Here is a 13201-nt window from a genome sequence, read left to right on the forward strand (position 1 = left end):
TCTCAGTATTTTTTTAAAAACTCATTGTTTTTTCTTCACTGACTTTTATAGTTTCTTACAAACTCACATTCAATTAAGTGTGCTTTTTTTGGTGTGAAATTCTATGAATTTTGGCATATGCATAGATTTATGTATCATCACTCACCATCATACTCAGAATACAGAAGTGTCCCATGAACAAAACTATTCCCTTATGTTGTCCTTTTGAGTCAAATTTCCCCCAACCCCTAATCACCAGAACTACTGATATGCTCTCAATTTTACAAATTTTTAATAATGAAATTAATACATGCTATTCTAAAGAGTTAAACATATACATACATTAGTATACACATTTAAAGCTACTATGCTCCCATTCCTCTTGTTAATTTCATACCTTTAAGCTAATCAGCATTAATACTATGATATATATCATTCTACAACTTTCTCAATGCCCAATTTTAAAAGCATTTATACATATATTTAAACTTATAAAGCCCCATTCCTTTTTCTTTTTATTGAAATCATTCTAATATAGGCTTTATGCTTACTTTTTCAATATTAATAAATTTGGGGAATACTTTCAGATTAATATAGAAATCTACTTAATTCTTTTTAATAGTTGCTGAATATTCCATAGTTTGATCATATGATACATAATAGTTAGTAATAATTGATTTTTGTCTTTAATTCCTTGTCATTGAATACCTTTGTATCAGGCTATTCATGCTTTTCCCATGACTAAATGAAGATTGTGTCCTTGACATACAGCAGATACTGAGCAAACTAAATTAAATTTTTTCTTTTTTCTTTCCCAAGCATTGTCTCAAGTTAGCAACCTCTCTGACATGGTGGTAATAGATTTGCACATTTTAGAATATACTTCTACAAAGTGAGAAACATTTGCTCCATTTATATTATTATAATTTCTACACAAACCCTTTAGGAATAATGCTCCAAGATGATGTGCCTTTGTTTAAGACAGCAAAAAGAGTTTTCAGCACACAAATATGTTTATCTCCCTCCTCTTTATAGCTTTGTTCACAGGAGTCTCTCAATGTCTCTTTAGATGCTGTAGCCTTAATTGGTCTTCCAGATGACTCTCAACGGCAACCCTGAGGGCGGTTTTCCAATTAAGCCACTAAAGGACTAAGTATAACAATGTCTTTATTAAAAAGAATCATTTTCTTATGGCGAGAGGAGAAAGTGAAATTATATTTTGAGTTTAATACAATGGAGGGAAGGACAGGTTAGGGGAAAGTTTAGGAAATTGAGGTCAAAACAGCAAGCAAGAGAAGGAGCGCTTGCTGGGGTGAATAATGATGGGCACTATCTTAGTTGACCTGCTCTAAACCTGTCACAAAGTTCTTTTTCTTTCTCTCCTCTGCTTTTTCACAAAGCTTAGTAGACAATACCACCTTTACCAAAAATGTCAGAGCATCTGTGACCTTCCAGTCCAGTGCAAAACATTAATAAATTCTGCCAAAGGGGAGTTTTTATTATTCCATCAGTGTTCACTTTTTGCTATGTCCTTACTTATAAATCAGAAATGTACATTTTAAAAAACTGCATAAAAATAAACTCAAAATGGGTTAAAGACCTAAAACTGAGACATGAAACCATAAAAGTCCTAGAAGAGATCACAGGCAGTAATGTCTCTGACATTGACCATAGCAACATTTTTCTAGACATGTCTCCTGAGGGAAAGGAAATAAAAGCAAAAATAAATTATTGGGATTACATCAAAATAAAAAGCTTCTGCACAATGAGGCAAATAATCAGCAAAACTCAAAAGCAATCTACTGAGTGGGAGAAGATATTTGCAATTGGCATCTCTGATAAAGGATTAGTATCCAAAATATTTAAAGAGCTTACACAACTCAACAACCAAAAAACAAATAATCCAATTAAAAATGGGCAGAAGATGTGAACAGACATTTCTCCAAAAAAGACATCCAGATAGCCAATAGACATGAAAAGATGCTCAACATCACACATCATCAAGGAAATGCAAATCAAAACCTCAATGAGGTATCACTTTACACCTATCAGAATGGCTCTGATTAATCAACAACACAAGAAACAACAAGTGTTTTAGAGGATGTGGAGAAAAAGGAACCCTCCTATGCTGTTGGTAGGAATGCAAACTGGTGCAGCCACTGTGGAAAACAGTATGGAAGTTCCTCAAAAGTTAAAAAATAGAGCTACCCTATGATCCAGTAATTGTACTACTGGGTGTATGCCCTCAAAATATAAAAACACTAATTCAAAAGGGAAAAAGAGAGAGAGAACAGACTCTTAACTATAGAGAACAAACTGATGGTTACCAGAAGGGAGGTGGATGGGGGGGTGGGTGAAATAGGTGATAGAGATTAAGGAGTACACTTGTGATGAGCACTGGGTGAAATATGGAATTGTTGAATCACTTTTTATATTGTATACTTGAAACTAGTATAACACTGTATGTTAACTATATTAGAATTAAAATAAAAAATGAAATAAAAATAAAAACTAAAAAATCTATATATCCTCCAAGACCTTTGTCCACAGAGTGAGACAAAGGACAGTTTTAATTCTGGGTGTCACATGTCAATAATAACATTTTTTTTTTAAATCCATATTCTACAAGAATAAAAGTATGCTCTGAAAATGGCCTTGGTAAATGTAAAATAAGCCAAAAAGAAGTTTCATGTTGCAGATAGACAAGTAGTTCATCCAAGCCCCAAATCTGAGAGCTCCACCTTTTTCTGTCTTTGAGAACTTTTGCCTGATGACCCAAGAGAAAAGCAGAAGGGAAATCACTTTGAGCAATGTATGAAATTTTTTATATTCCATAGACCAAATTTCAAGAGAGATGACTCATTCTTTAGCTCACCATATCCCTAGAAAATCCTTCTAGATCAAAAAGGAGAAGTTCAACTTTTTCTCTCACCTGACAACTACAATTTTTTTTGAACAGTTCACTTTATAATGAATTTTTTGGGTTCCCCATATCCAGAAAAAGAATTCAAATACGGGATGGAACACACATCACTTTTGTTTGCTGTTGTTCAGTTTAACTTAAAATCATCAGCCTTTTGAGAGGGTCTTAATTAAATTAAATATCAATCATTAATAAAATTATAATTAATAATTTGTTGAGTTACATATTAGACAAAAAAGTTAGTGCCTTTGCTTTTTGACCTTTCACCTGGCAGTTTCAGACCAGGAACATGGACATGGTGGATGTGGGAGACCTGAGGTGGAGCAGAGATGAGTCAAGATGAGGTGCTGACTGAGAGGTAACAGTTAGATATTCCTGGAAGGTTTCAGGAAGACAGAATGAGAGCGCTGAAAGGTGAGCGATCCCACCGGTGGCAAAGACTTGTCGAGTAGAAGTGATTCCAGAAAAAAGTAATGAGAAAGAAACAGGGAGTGAGATGATAAAATTAAGCCTGACCAATGTCAGGAACTGCATTAAAGAGGCAAGCCGACAGAAACTAGGACCAGAACATTTTGAAACCAGGAGAACTTTTAAAAGGATATGAATTGCTTCAAAGTCATTTCAGCCCAGTCATTACAGGTAGAAATAGATGAAATCCATGAAGTCTCATCTATGCATAAGTTCTAGTGAACTTTTCCCAAGTGAAGGGTTGGAGATGAAGATAAAATCTAACATGCCACTATTTAAATATGGTCCAGGAGGAAGAGCATCAACAGCAGCACTTCAAAGCTCCTTGTTAGCAGGGTACCCTGCGTCTCACCCCCGACCCCTGGTTCAGAGTCTGCATTTCAATAGCATCTCCAGGTAAACTGTATGCAAATTGCCACTAAAAAGCCCAACTGCCTTTCTCTCCACCTACCTTGCTCCTATCCTCCTCCAGGGTGCAAATATTTTCTACCTCTTTCACGAAGCCTTCCTTGACTCTTCCAGTCATTACCCCTCAGTAAATTCACAGTATTCTTGCAGTATCTCTTATTGGCAAAGACACACCTACTAATTGGTGATGCTTCTCATCTTGATATCTTGTACTATTATTTGAGGATTTAGATAGATTTTTAGACTAACTTTAGGAGACAGCGTATTCATGCTGCTTAAGAATGGTTTCTTTATACAGTGTCTGGATTCTATGCAATTCATTCCTAAGACTAATATAATAGAACTAAAGACTCACTGAAGCCTGTAAATCTGTCTGCAAATACAATTAAGGCATTCATTAAAATATATGAAATTGTGCACAGTTCACAGCCAGACAGCTTAACTAAAACATGAAGAACACGCAATACAAAAAAAATCTGTTTCAATTTATAAATTCAAGTGTTTTTTAATGTTGTGTGTGTAATTGATTTGTAGCTAGAAACATGTAAAAACTTAAAAACTTCTCTAACTTATCTTAACCTAGTATCTATGCTATCTTGAGAAAAATTAAAGATTTATTATTCTTGGTATTATAAGAGCCTGGCCACATAGTCTTTTACTACCATAAATCAACACTATTTACATAATGAATTGAAGCTGGCTAACAGGTATTAGAACATTGTATAAAATAATGCTATGTACTGTTAGCCTTTAAATTCTTCTTTTAGGGCGCCTGGGTGGCTCAGTTGGTTAAGTGACTGCCTTTGGCTCAGGTCATGATCCTGGAGTCCCGGGATCGACTCCTGCATCGGGCTCCCTGCTCAGTGGAGAGTCTGCTTCTCCCTCTGACCCTCTTCCCTCTCGTGCTCTCTATCTCTCATTCTCTCTCTCTCTCAAATAAATAAATAAAATCTTTTAAAAAAATAAATAAGTAAATAATTAAATTCTTCTTTTAGATTCTATTTGAGTCGCCCCCACCAGAAGTATCAATTAAGAGAAATATAATTAAGGGATTGAATAGTATCGAACATCTAATATGTTTCCTAAGTCTAAAATATAATAAATCTGATTATATACCACAATTTCAAATACCGTTCAGTTACTCAACTATTCCTATTTTTAGACATACGATTACAATACCATTTGCACTTTCCTTTTCATGACTGTTTCTCCACAGGCAAAAACTTGACATTAGTATTTTATAATGAAATCTAATTAACTTAGGAAATTTAAATTTAGGAGATAAAAATTGATGACTGGTATTTAATTCAAATCCAGAAAATGTAATTACTACAATTAACAGAGTATTTAAATTACATGATTGAATTTGAAAAGAAAGTGAGAAAATGAAGAAAAAATGATCTGGCAATTCGATTACTTTTTACTGGTTAATCCTGGAAGACACTCTCCTTCATACGTTGTGTTTACTTTTAGAAAGGTGAATTTCTGCACCAGAAACTTCTGGACCAGCATCTAAGTGAACCACTAGGAAGTCACTCTGTGACTTTGCTTTTTACTAAGATAGGAAAATAAAAACTTGAATGGTAACTGATTCTTGGGAGCTACAGATATTTCCTCCAGTCCAATACACAATGATTTTTAAATTGTTTATCTAATCTGTTTTGGTTATAGTGTAACATGTGTAGGCAGGAATAGCATTCTCCTGTTGCTGATCTGTTTTGGCTTCTGAATACCAACACATGTTCCCTTTATCTCATCTCCCATAGATACTTTATAGTAACATTCTGCCCTCTGCTCATCACTACTTCTGCTTTTGGATAAATTGCTCACCCCTCAGGTAGTTGATGGTAAAGCACTAAATTAAGTATCTATAATTAGAGAAAAAGCTAGGAAAAGGTACATATTTGCTTTTGATTTGCCTCACTTTTTTCCTCTGTGACTCTAGAGATCACAGTGTGATGATCTTGGATCCCCTCCCCAGTACTGTGCTGGAATCAACCCCTGCCAGGTCTTGAGAGCTCATTGTGCTCATGGCTTTCCAAATCCAAGTCCATGGTGGAAATATTTATCCCAGGGAAATTGGTCAATTTTACAAATCAGGGCTTTTTCATTTCTTTTCATAGTGGCAGTTTACCAGCACACCACTACTTGTAGCTTTCTTAAGAAAATAAACGAAGTCCCATCTGTATCAAGCAGTGGGGAAGTTTGAATTTCATTCATCACATAATAAAGGGGCATTATAAGAAGTTTACGTGAGTGGGCAGGGACAGACAAGTCAAGAGAAAATGAATTTTTTAGTCTCACAATGTTTATTAATGGAAATAACAGAAGACTGGTTGTCAAGATCTAGTTTGGGGCATAAGTCAGTACTGATTGCTGCTTTACTGGCCAACCCATCCCCTATCCCCAAAATCATAGATATATAACAGTAGGAAAATGTGTACCACAAAATTGTTCTTTCAGACTTGCTTACTAACCACTTTTGAAATCATTACCACAATAACAATAAAAGCACTCCCTTAACCTGATTATTTGTTCAATAGGAATTCTGAAAAGGCAAATATGGCAGTCCAGGCTTACTTTCAAAATAAAATCCAAATTCCTAGTTAACTTTTATCAATTGTATATAACAACTTCTCAATTCAGTGCTTTTTAGCTATGGACAGCCTTTTCACCAAAAACGTTAATCATAAAGTAGGAAGTGTTCTAGACAGAATGCAGAGGTCGAACTTCACCACTTACCATGTAACCCCGCGACTCTGTACTTTGATAACTGTCTCATTTGCAATATGTGCAGGCATAATAATAAATGTTGCCCCTTCCTCAAGACTTGTGTCAGATTTAAATTTAAAACAACAGAAGAAGAATGTATAGAAATATCCTAGGTACTTAGGTTTATTATTTCTGTAGAAGCCCAAACTAAAAATGTGAGAGGGGACCATTGTTTTTACCAAATAAGCAGGCAATAAAGAGAGTCTACTATGTGTCGACAATATCCAAATGACAACAGACTGAATCACACAAAACTGGTGTACACTTGATCATAGTCAATGCATACCACAGGCATGTTGGGTGATGGCATCAACATGACTGAGAAAAGAAATTTAAAAGTATATAAATATATATGTGGATAGATAGATGACTGATAGATAGATAGATAGATAGATAGATAGATAGATAGATAGATAGATAGATAGAATTCACTGGTACAGCCCTTCCCTAGGATAAAATGAAGAGTACACATGAAGTGAAACATGTAAACGAATTGTTACTCTTCTACTGATCCAGTATCCTTTATATAAAGAACAAAAGAAGACATAGCTGATATTGAAAGGGAGCCTATTTGCTGCTTGACCTTGCACGATGCCACTAGGGTCAGTGAGACCTTATATTTCATGAGCCTAAGTTCTAGATCGGATTTTGTCAAGTGGTCCTGATATAAACTTAGCTTGTAGGAAACCGTGAATATGCCTCTCAGTGATTTGATTCCTTTCTCCCACTATGTTTTTTATTCCATTTTCATCATTTTCTGGCTTTCACTTATTTCTGTCAAAAGCTACAGGCACCAAATCCTCGTATCCTAAAATTAAACAAAACAAAACAAAACAACACTAGCCTACAAATACGTACTCCTCAAATGGGAAGATTTATGGACCCATATGAAGTCAAGCTAATTTTTATCAAAAAAAAATTTAAATTTCTATGTGATCATGACAGCTGTCATTTATCAAATGTTTAGACTATGTGGAGCACTGTTAAGTACTTTCTATATGTTATCTTATTTTACTGTCACTTCAACCCTATATGGTACTACTATTATTATACTCATTTTATATGAAAAAATAAAAAGTCAAACTGGGCCTGAAATTCCAAAATCTTTTACAGAGTATTTTTAGGGGATCAGGCTTTAAACATCCAGAAGTTCACTGTATTTATTTAGTAGTTTTCATCTTTCAGCCAAACCTAAAGGAGTAGTTTTGATTCGTAGTCAAATTATTTTTAGATTCTTAGACTCACAGTAAAAATGTAGATTTCCAGTAATGCTAGCAGACCAAACACGGCTTATTTTAAGCTGTTGTTTATTATTCATTTATCATGTGTCTTTTCATTCAATAAGTATGTATTATCAACTGCTATGCTCAGAACTCTGGTGGAGACAAAGAAATAAAAAGCTATTTCCCACAATCATCCAAGAAGAAATTTTAAAATAACCCTGAGTTTTAGCCAGTGGCATACATAGCATGTTGGACACACAGAGTGGATCATTTTTTTAACACTTCTCTCATACATATGAAAAAATTATTTTCAGATATAATCATTCAATGAGACAAATAATAATAATGGCTAGAAAGGAAATTAGACAGTAAACATTTTCTCTGGCTGAACTTGTGCTGGTATGTCCACATAAAAATATAAATAATAAAATAAGCATTAGAGATATTTCTGAAAATTGAAAAAGCAATGGATTAATTTTTTAATTAATGTATTTTCTTTGTATAAAGGAATAAACATATATCTACATGGTGTTCTGTTGAAGTAATCAATAATATTATATTTTTTGTTTTGAGCTTTAAGGTCTGCATATTTTTCAATGATGCTTCCAAAATTGATCTTCAATAGCCAGATTTGTTAATCTATTTTCACTCAGAGTAACTCAAAGGGCACTTTGAAAATGTTTCCTTCACACTGAAGCAACAGATATAAAAATACATTGAAAAAAAAATCAAAGGTAAGTTTGGCAGAGATTTATGGAATCCTTATTTCACAGTGAAGTGCTATTCATATCATTGTTTCTTTGGGTTGATTCTAATAGCCTTCAAATGCAACTGTAGTTGAAAAATTGCCACTAAAATGTCTTCACTAGAAAAGTCAGCATAAATTCATACTATACTTGGTAAACCTTCCCAAAGTTTATAATTGTTCAGGATCATTTGTGTCTGATTTGAATGCAGTTTTTGCTTCCTTCAATATATTTTAAACAGAATATTTGAAGAAAATGATATCATGGTGACCAAAAAACAGAACTTGGCCTCTTGGCCGACTGCTTACTCTTGAAGCAAATATAAGTAGCTGAGTCTGCATGTGCCAGGAGACTATTGGATAACTGGAGAATCCCCCAAAATATCTTTCTTTCAGAACACAACATTTATTAAAGAATAAGTAATATATATGTATATATATTATATATGTATACACACAGAGCATACTATATATACTGTATGTATGTATGTATATATATATAATAATACATTTGTGTATATATATATATATATATATACACAATATTGTGTTTATACAATAATACAGTATAATAGAAGTTAAGCCAGCCTAGGGCACTTGAGAAGTATCTTATCACTGATACTGTTTAGAATTGTTGGCACATGGTGATAATAAAAAGCAGACTGACTTTTAACTGGTTATTACTGCTTCTTAATTCTCTATAGAAAATGTCAGCCTATTACTGCCTGCACCCAGGGAGAATGACCCCATTGCCCCAAACTTGGCATTGCCACTGGTTTGAGCCAGTGGAATTTAGCCAATCAATTTACATAGAAAGAACTATTGTTTCAAAGTACTTGTCAATAAAAAAACAGTAACTACCCAAATCCTCCCCCCATCTTTTATTCCCCCACGCTATTACTCCCAGCTATTTGAGACAATACATTGTACTTAAACGTTGCATGGATTTTGTAGTTTGGCAGATGTGAGCTTGAATCTTGGCTCTGCTACTTACTAGCTCCATCCTGGATATACTGGTCAGTTGCTGTTCTGCAACTCTGTGTTGACTTCTTCCATTCTTCCTTAATTCTCCTCTCTCCTCCTAACGCGGGCCATTTCTCTTGTTTCTTTCTTTAGCCTTCTACCCTTATCTTTGTACCTTCTCTTTCTTGAAATCTAACCTTTTTCTCTTTCTTCAACTAGCACCTTTCTTGGGGGTCTGGGTGGCTCAGTCAGTTGAGCATCTGCCTTCGGCTCAGGTCATGATCCCAGGGTCCTGGAATGGAGTTCTGCATCAGGCTCCCTGCTTGCTCAGTGGGGAGTCTGCTTCTCCCTCTACGCTTCCCTCCTGCTCATGCTTTCTCTCTCTCTCTCTCAGATAAATAAAATCTTAAAAAAAAAAACTAGCACTTTTCTTAAAGTGTCTCCTAAATCTAGCTCCAGGTTCACTCCTCGATTATAAATAATTTGCTAGAAATTTCCACCTGGATGGAGTAATGACTTCAATGATTAATCTCAAATATTGGGTTCAAGCTTAATTAGATAATCAGTAAGACAAGCCGAGAGTCTCTTAAAAAAAATTCCCTGGCATTATTCATTCATTGGGCAAATACTTATCTTGCACCTTTTATGTACTAGTCACCAGCACTAGAGATGTGACATGTGCAAACTCAATCCCAGTTCTGTAGACCCAGAGCCTACATTCCAGGGTGGCAAGTCCAGGGCAGAGTTAGGAGGCCCCAGGGCTTGAACCCCATGAAACCCCATCCATTCTGCCAGCTCACATGGTGTTGCCTGCCTGCCAGGCCCACAGGGTGTGAAAAGACTTCATTGATATCATCATCCTGGAATATCTGGAGGAACTGAAGTTCATGGCTTTTTACACCAAAGACAATGAGGTGACTGACGTGGCCCAAATGAACTACAATCCCATTGTGTCCAAGATGGCTGAGGTGTTGGCCTTGGCTACACTACCCAGAAGCAGGAGATGGAGACTGCTGACAGGTTCTCACAGGGAAGGGATCCTGAGCTCACATTCAGCAGACTTCTAGCAGACATGCGGGGACACCTGGAACAGAGGCCAAGCCTGAGGGCAGATGCCAACCTCGAATTTTCCAGGATCCCCCAGGGCAAAACTTGAGCTTTTCCAGTGCTTTCCTTTTACTGCCTGGCTCTGCTCCAGAGAAGGGTCTCTCGAGTCTGTGTCTGGGTCTCTATCTCTTCCATTCCAGTGGAAGAGACAGACCAAAGCAAATCATAAATGTAAGTGTATAACTATAAACTGTGATAAATATTTCAAATGGAACTTACAGGTGTTATGAAATAACCATGTTCTCATTTCTTGATAGGTCCATGGAAGCATCTTTTTTATCCTTCCGTTCATGACAACAGAATTAATGGGAGAATTGCTGGGTATACCATATGGGTAGGGGAAGTCAAGATCTCTTTATATCGATGAACCTCCAGACTTCCTGATCTCATTTAACCGCAGTGGTCAGAATTATTGAAATTATATGTGCCATATGGCCTACCAGTAAAAATAGTAAAATAAATTAAATATGGTGTCTCTTCATGATACTTTTGAATCAGATCGTTAAATAGCCAAAACACAGTCAATAATAAGAATAATTTTCATTATAAAGAGCTCAAAGTAACAAATATGTTTTTCTGCTTTCTCCATTTTCAGAGTAGATGTTCCATAAGATATCTCTTAATGAATGGGCTCTAAATTTATACTTTATAAAAATAAATTTGTGAAAAAAATCAAAATTTTATAATGAACAATTAATTAATTTACTATTTTAAAATGTCCCCACAGTTTGAAACTGTTAATAAACCTTTATTAGAGTGTTATTTAAAGAAATCCTGTATCTTTTTTTTTTAATAGAGAGAGAGAGCACAAATGGGGAGGGGCAAAGGGAGAGGGAGAGAGAGAATTTTAAGCAGGTTCCATGCTGAGTTTGGAGCCCAATGCAGGACTTGATCTTATGACCCTGAGATTATGACCTGAGCCAAAATCAAGAGTCAGATGCTCAACTGACCGAGCCACCCACATGCCCCAAAGAAAGCCTGTATCTTAACATGAATTGTTTCCAACTATAACAATAATGATTAGCAATGTAAATATGAATGTGGGAATACTCTCTAATGAATATATAAGAATTGTAATACAATGAATACATGGCTATATAATAGAATAACATAGCTGGGTTCACATACCCTGTGTCATTCTGTGTAAAGCATTTCCATTTCTCAAACTCTATTTCATAAGAGTAGTATAATCACTTTCCTTAACAATGTAGAATAATAAAACTTGCAAGATACGTGGTAAACACAGAGAATTTAAAAATTAAATGTACACTCATCAACTACTAATCGTCCTCTTCATTTATTTATTTATTTATTTGACAATCATCAATAAGTTCATACTAAGAAGGGAAGATAGGATATCCACTAAATAATAAATGATCATATCAATTTCTGGCAAATATGCTCAGAAATACAGGATACAGAAATACATAAAATAAACAAACAACAACAAAACAACTAAAAAATCTATTATCACTAAAAACTATTATCACCAAGAGAAGAGAAGCTTATTTTCACTGAATGAACCAGGGAACACTTCATAAAGACACTAGTAGCATTTGAATTAGGACTTGAAGCAAGAACAAAAACAGACAGGAAGTTTAAATAGGAGATGGAGGGAAAGCATTGAAGCAGAGGAAGCAGAATGGATATATGTTCAGGAAGGGAAGCATGTGACAGGTCCTAGAGGAAAATGAGGCACCCAGAATGAATGTAACATGGGATTTGTGAAAGGAGGAAGGCGGTGAGGTAAATGGAACGTAGGTATAAAGTGTTTCAAATGACAGAAGAGTCAATATTTCACTTAGTTGAAAATGATGGGTCATTGCAAATTATGGAAGAAGGGAGTGACATACCCATGACAAAGCTCTAAAGACGAATCTAATGACTAGAAACAAGGAACTGTGAAAGGAGGGCTGGAGATTAGAAGATTAATCTGAGAAATATAAAATTTTAGATTGAAAGGGGAAAAGGTTTTAAAGTGAAGAGGCACAAAGAAGAGAGAAATAAGTAATTTTTAAAAAAACAGAACAGAAACAATTTGATACTCATTTTGTTGTAGAAGACAGTAAGCTAAAAAGGCATCAAAAATAATAGATTTCAAGCTGAAATGACAAGGGGAGTAAAAGTACAGGGAAACATTTTATGCTTCCTTTAGTAGCTATCAACAAACAGCCTAGGCTGTTCATCTAAGCAATATTTCTCAAACAGTTTACTGGAGACTTTGATATGTTTATAAATATTCAACACAAAGAGGGTTTCACTGTCAATTTAGGACACACTAAATATCTTATCTTCCTCTTAAATATTTACATTTAACATAAACATAATAAAGTTCCAGGAAATTGTGTAGTTGTGTGTGTGCGTGTGTGTGTGTGTGTGTGTGTGTGTGTAAAACTATTAAATGTCATGGGGCACTAATGCTACAAGGGACAAAGCTTAGAGATGAGTGTACATATTCCCCTGAACTTACTCTTATAGAGGAAGTAGTTGTTATAATAAATCTCTTTGGGATGAATCAATATCAGGTATCAGGAAGTCATTCAGGTAGACATGTCTAAGAGACGGGAAGAGATGTAAATTGTCACTCAGAATAGAGTTGAGATCTGCAAATAT

At 35.2% G+C, this 13201-nt stretch overlaps 1 protein-coding gene across 6 annotated transcripts in view; it reads right to left on the minus strand.

Annotated features, from left to right (window-relative positions):
- The window catches only part of PDE1A (phosphodiesterase 1A), a 315842-nt gene that overhangs the window by 201683 nt on the left and 100958 nt on the right, over positions 1-13201 (minus strand). The window contains exon 1 of one of the 6 annotated variants that reach the window (XM_027591028.2): positions 9513-9627. The exons of the other annotated variants lie outside the window; for them this stretch is intronic. The gene's annotated coding sequence lies outside the window, so the exon portion shown is untranslated. Of the gene's footprint in view, positions 1-9512; positions 9628-13201 lie in introns of those variants that run through there. 6 annotated transcript variants of the gene reach the window in all.

Source organism: Zalophus californianus, chromosome 3 (assembly GCF_009762305.2).
Source record: "Zalophus californianus isolate mZalCal1 chromosome 3, mZalCal1.pri.v2, whole genome shotgun sequence".
Taxonomy (NCBI): Eukaryota; Metazoa; Chordata; class Mammalia; order Carnivora; family Otariidae; genus Zalophus; species Zalophus californianus.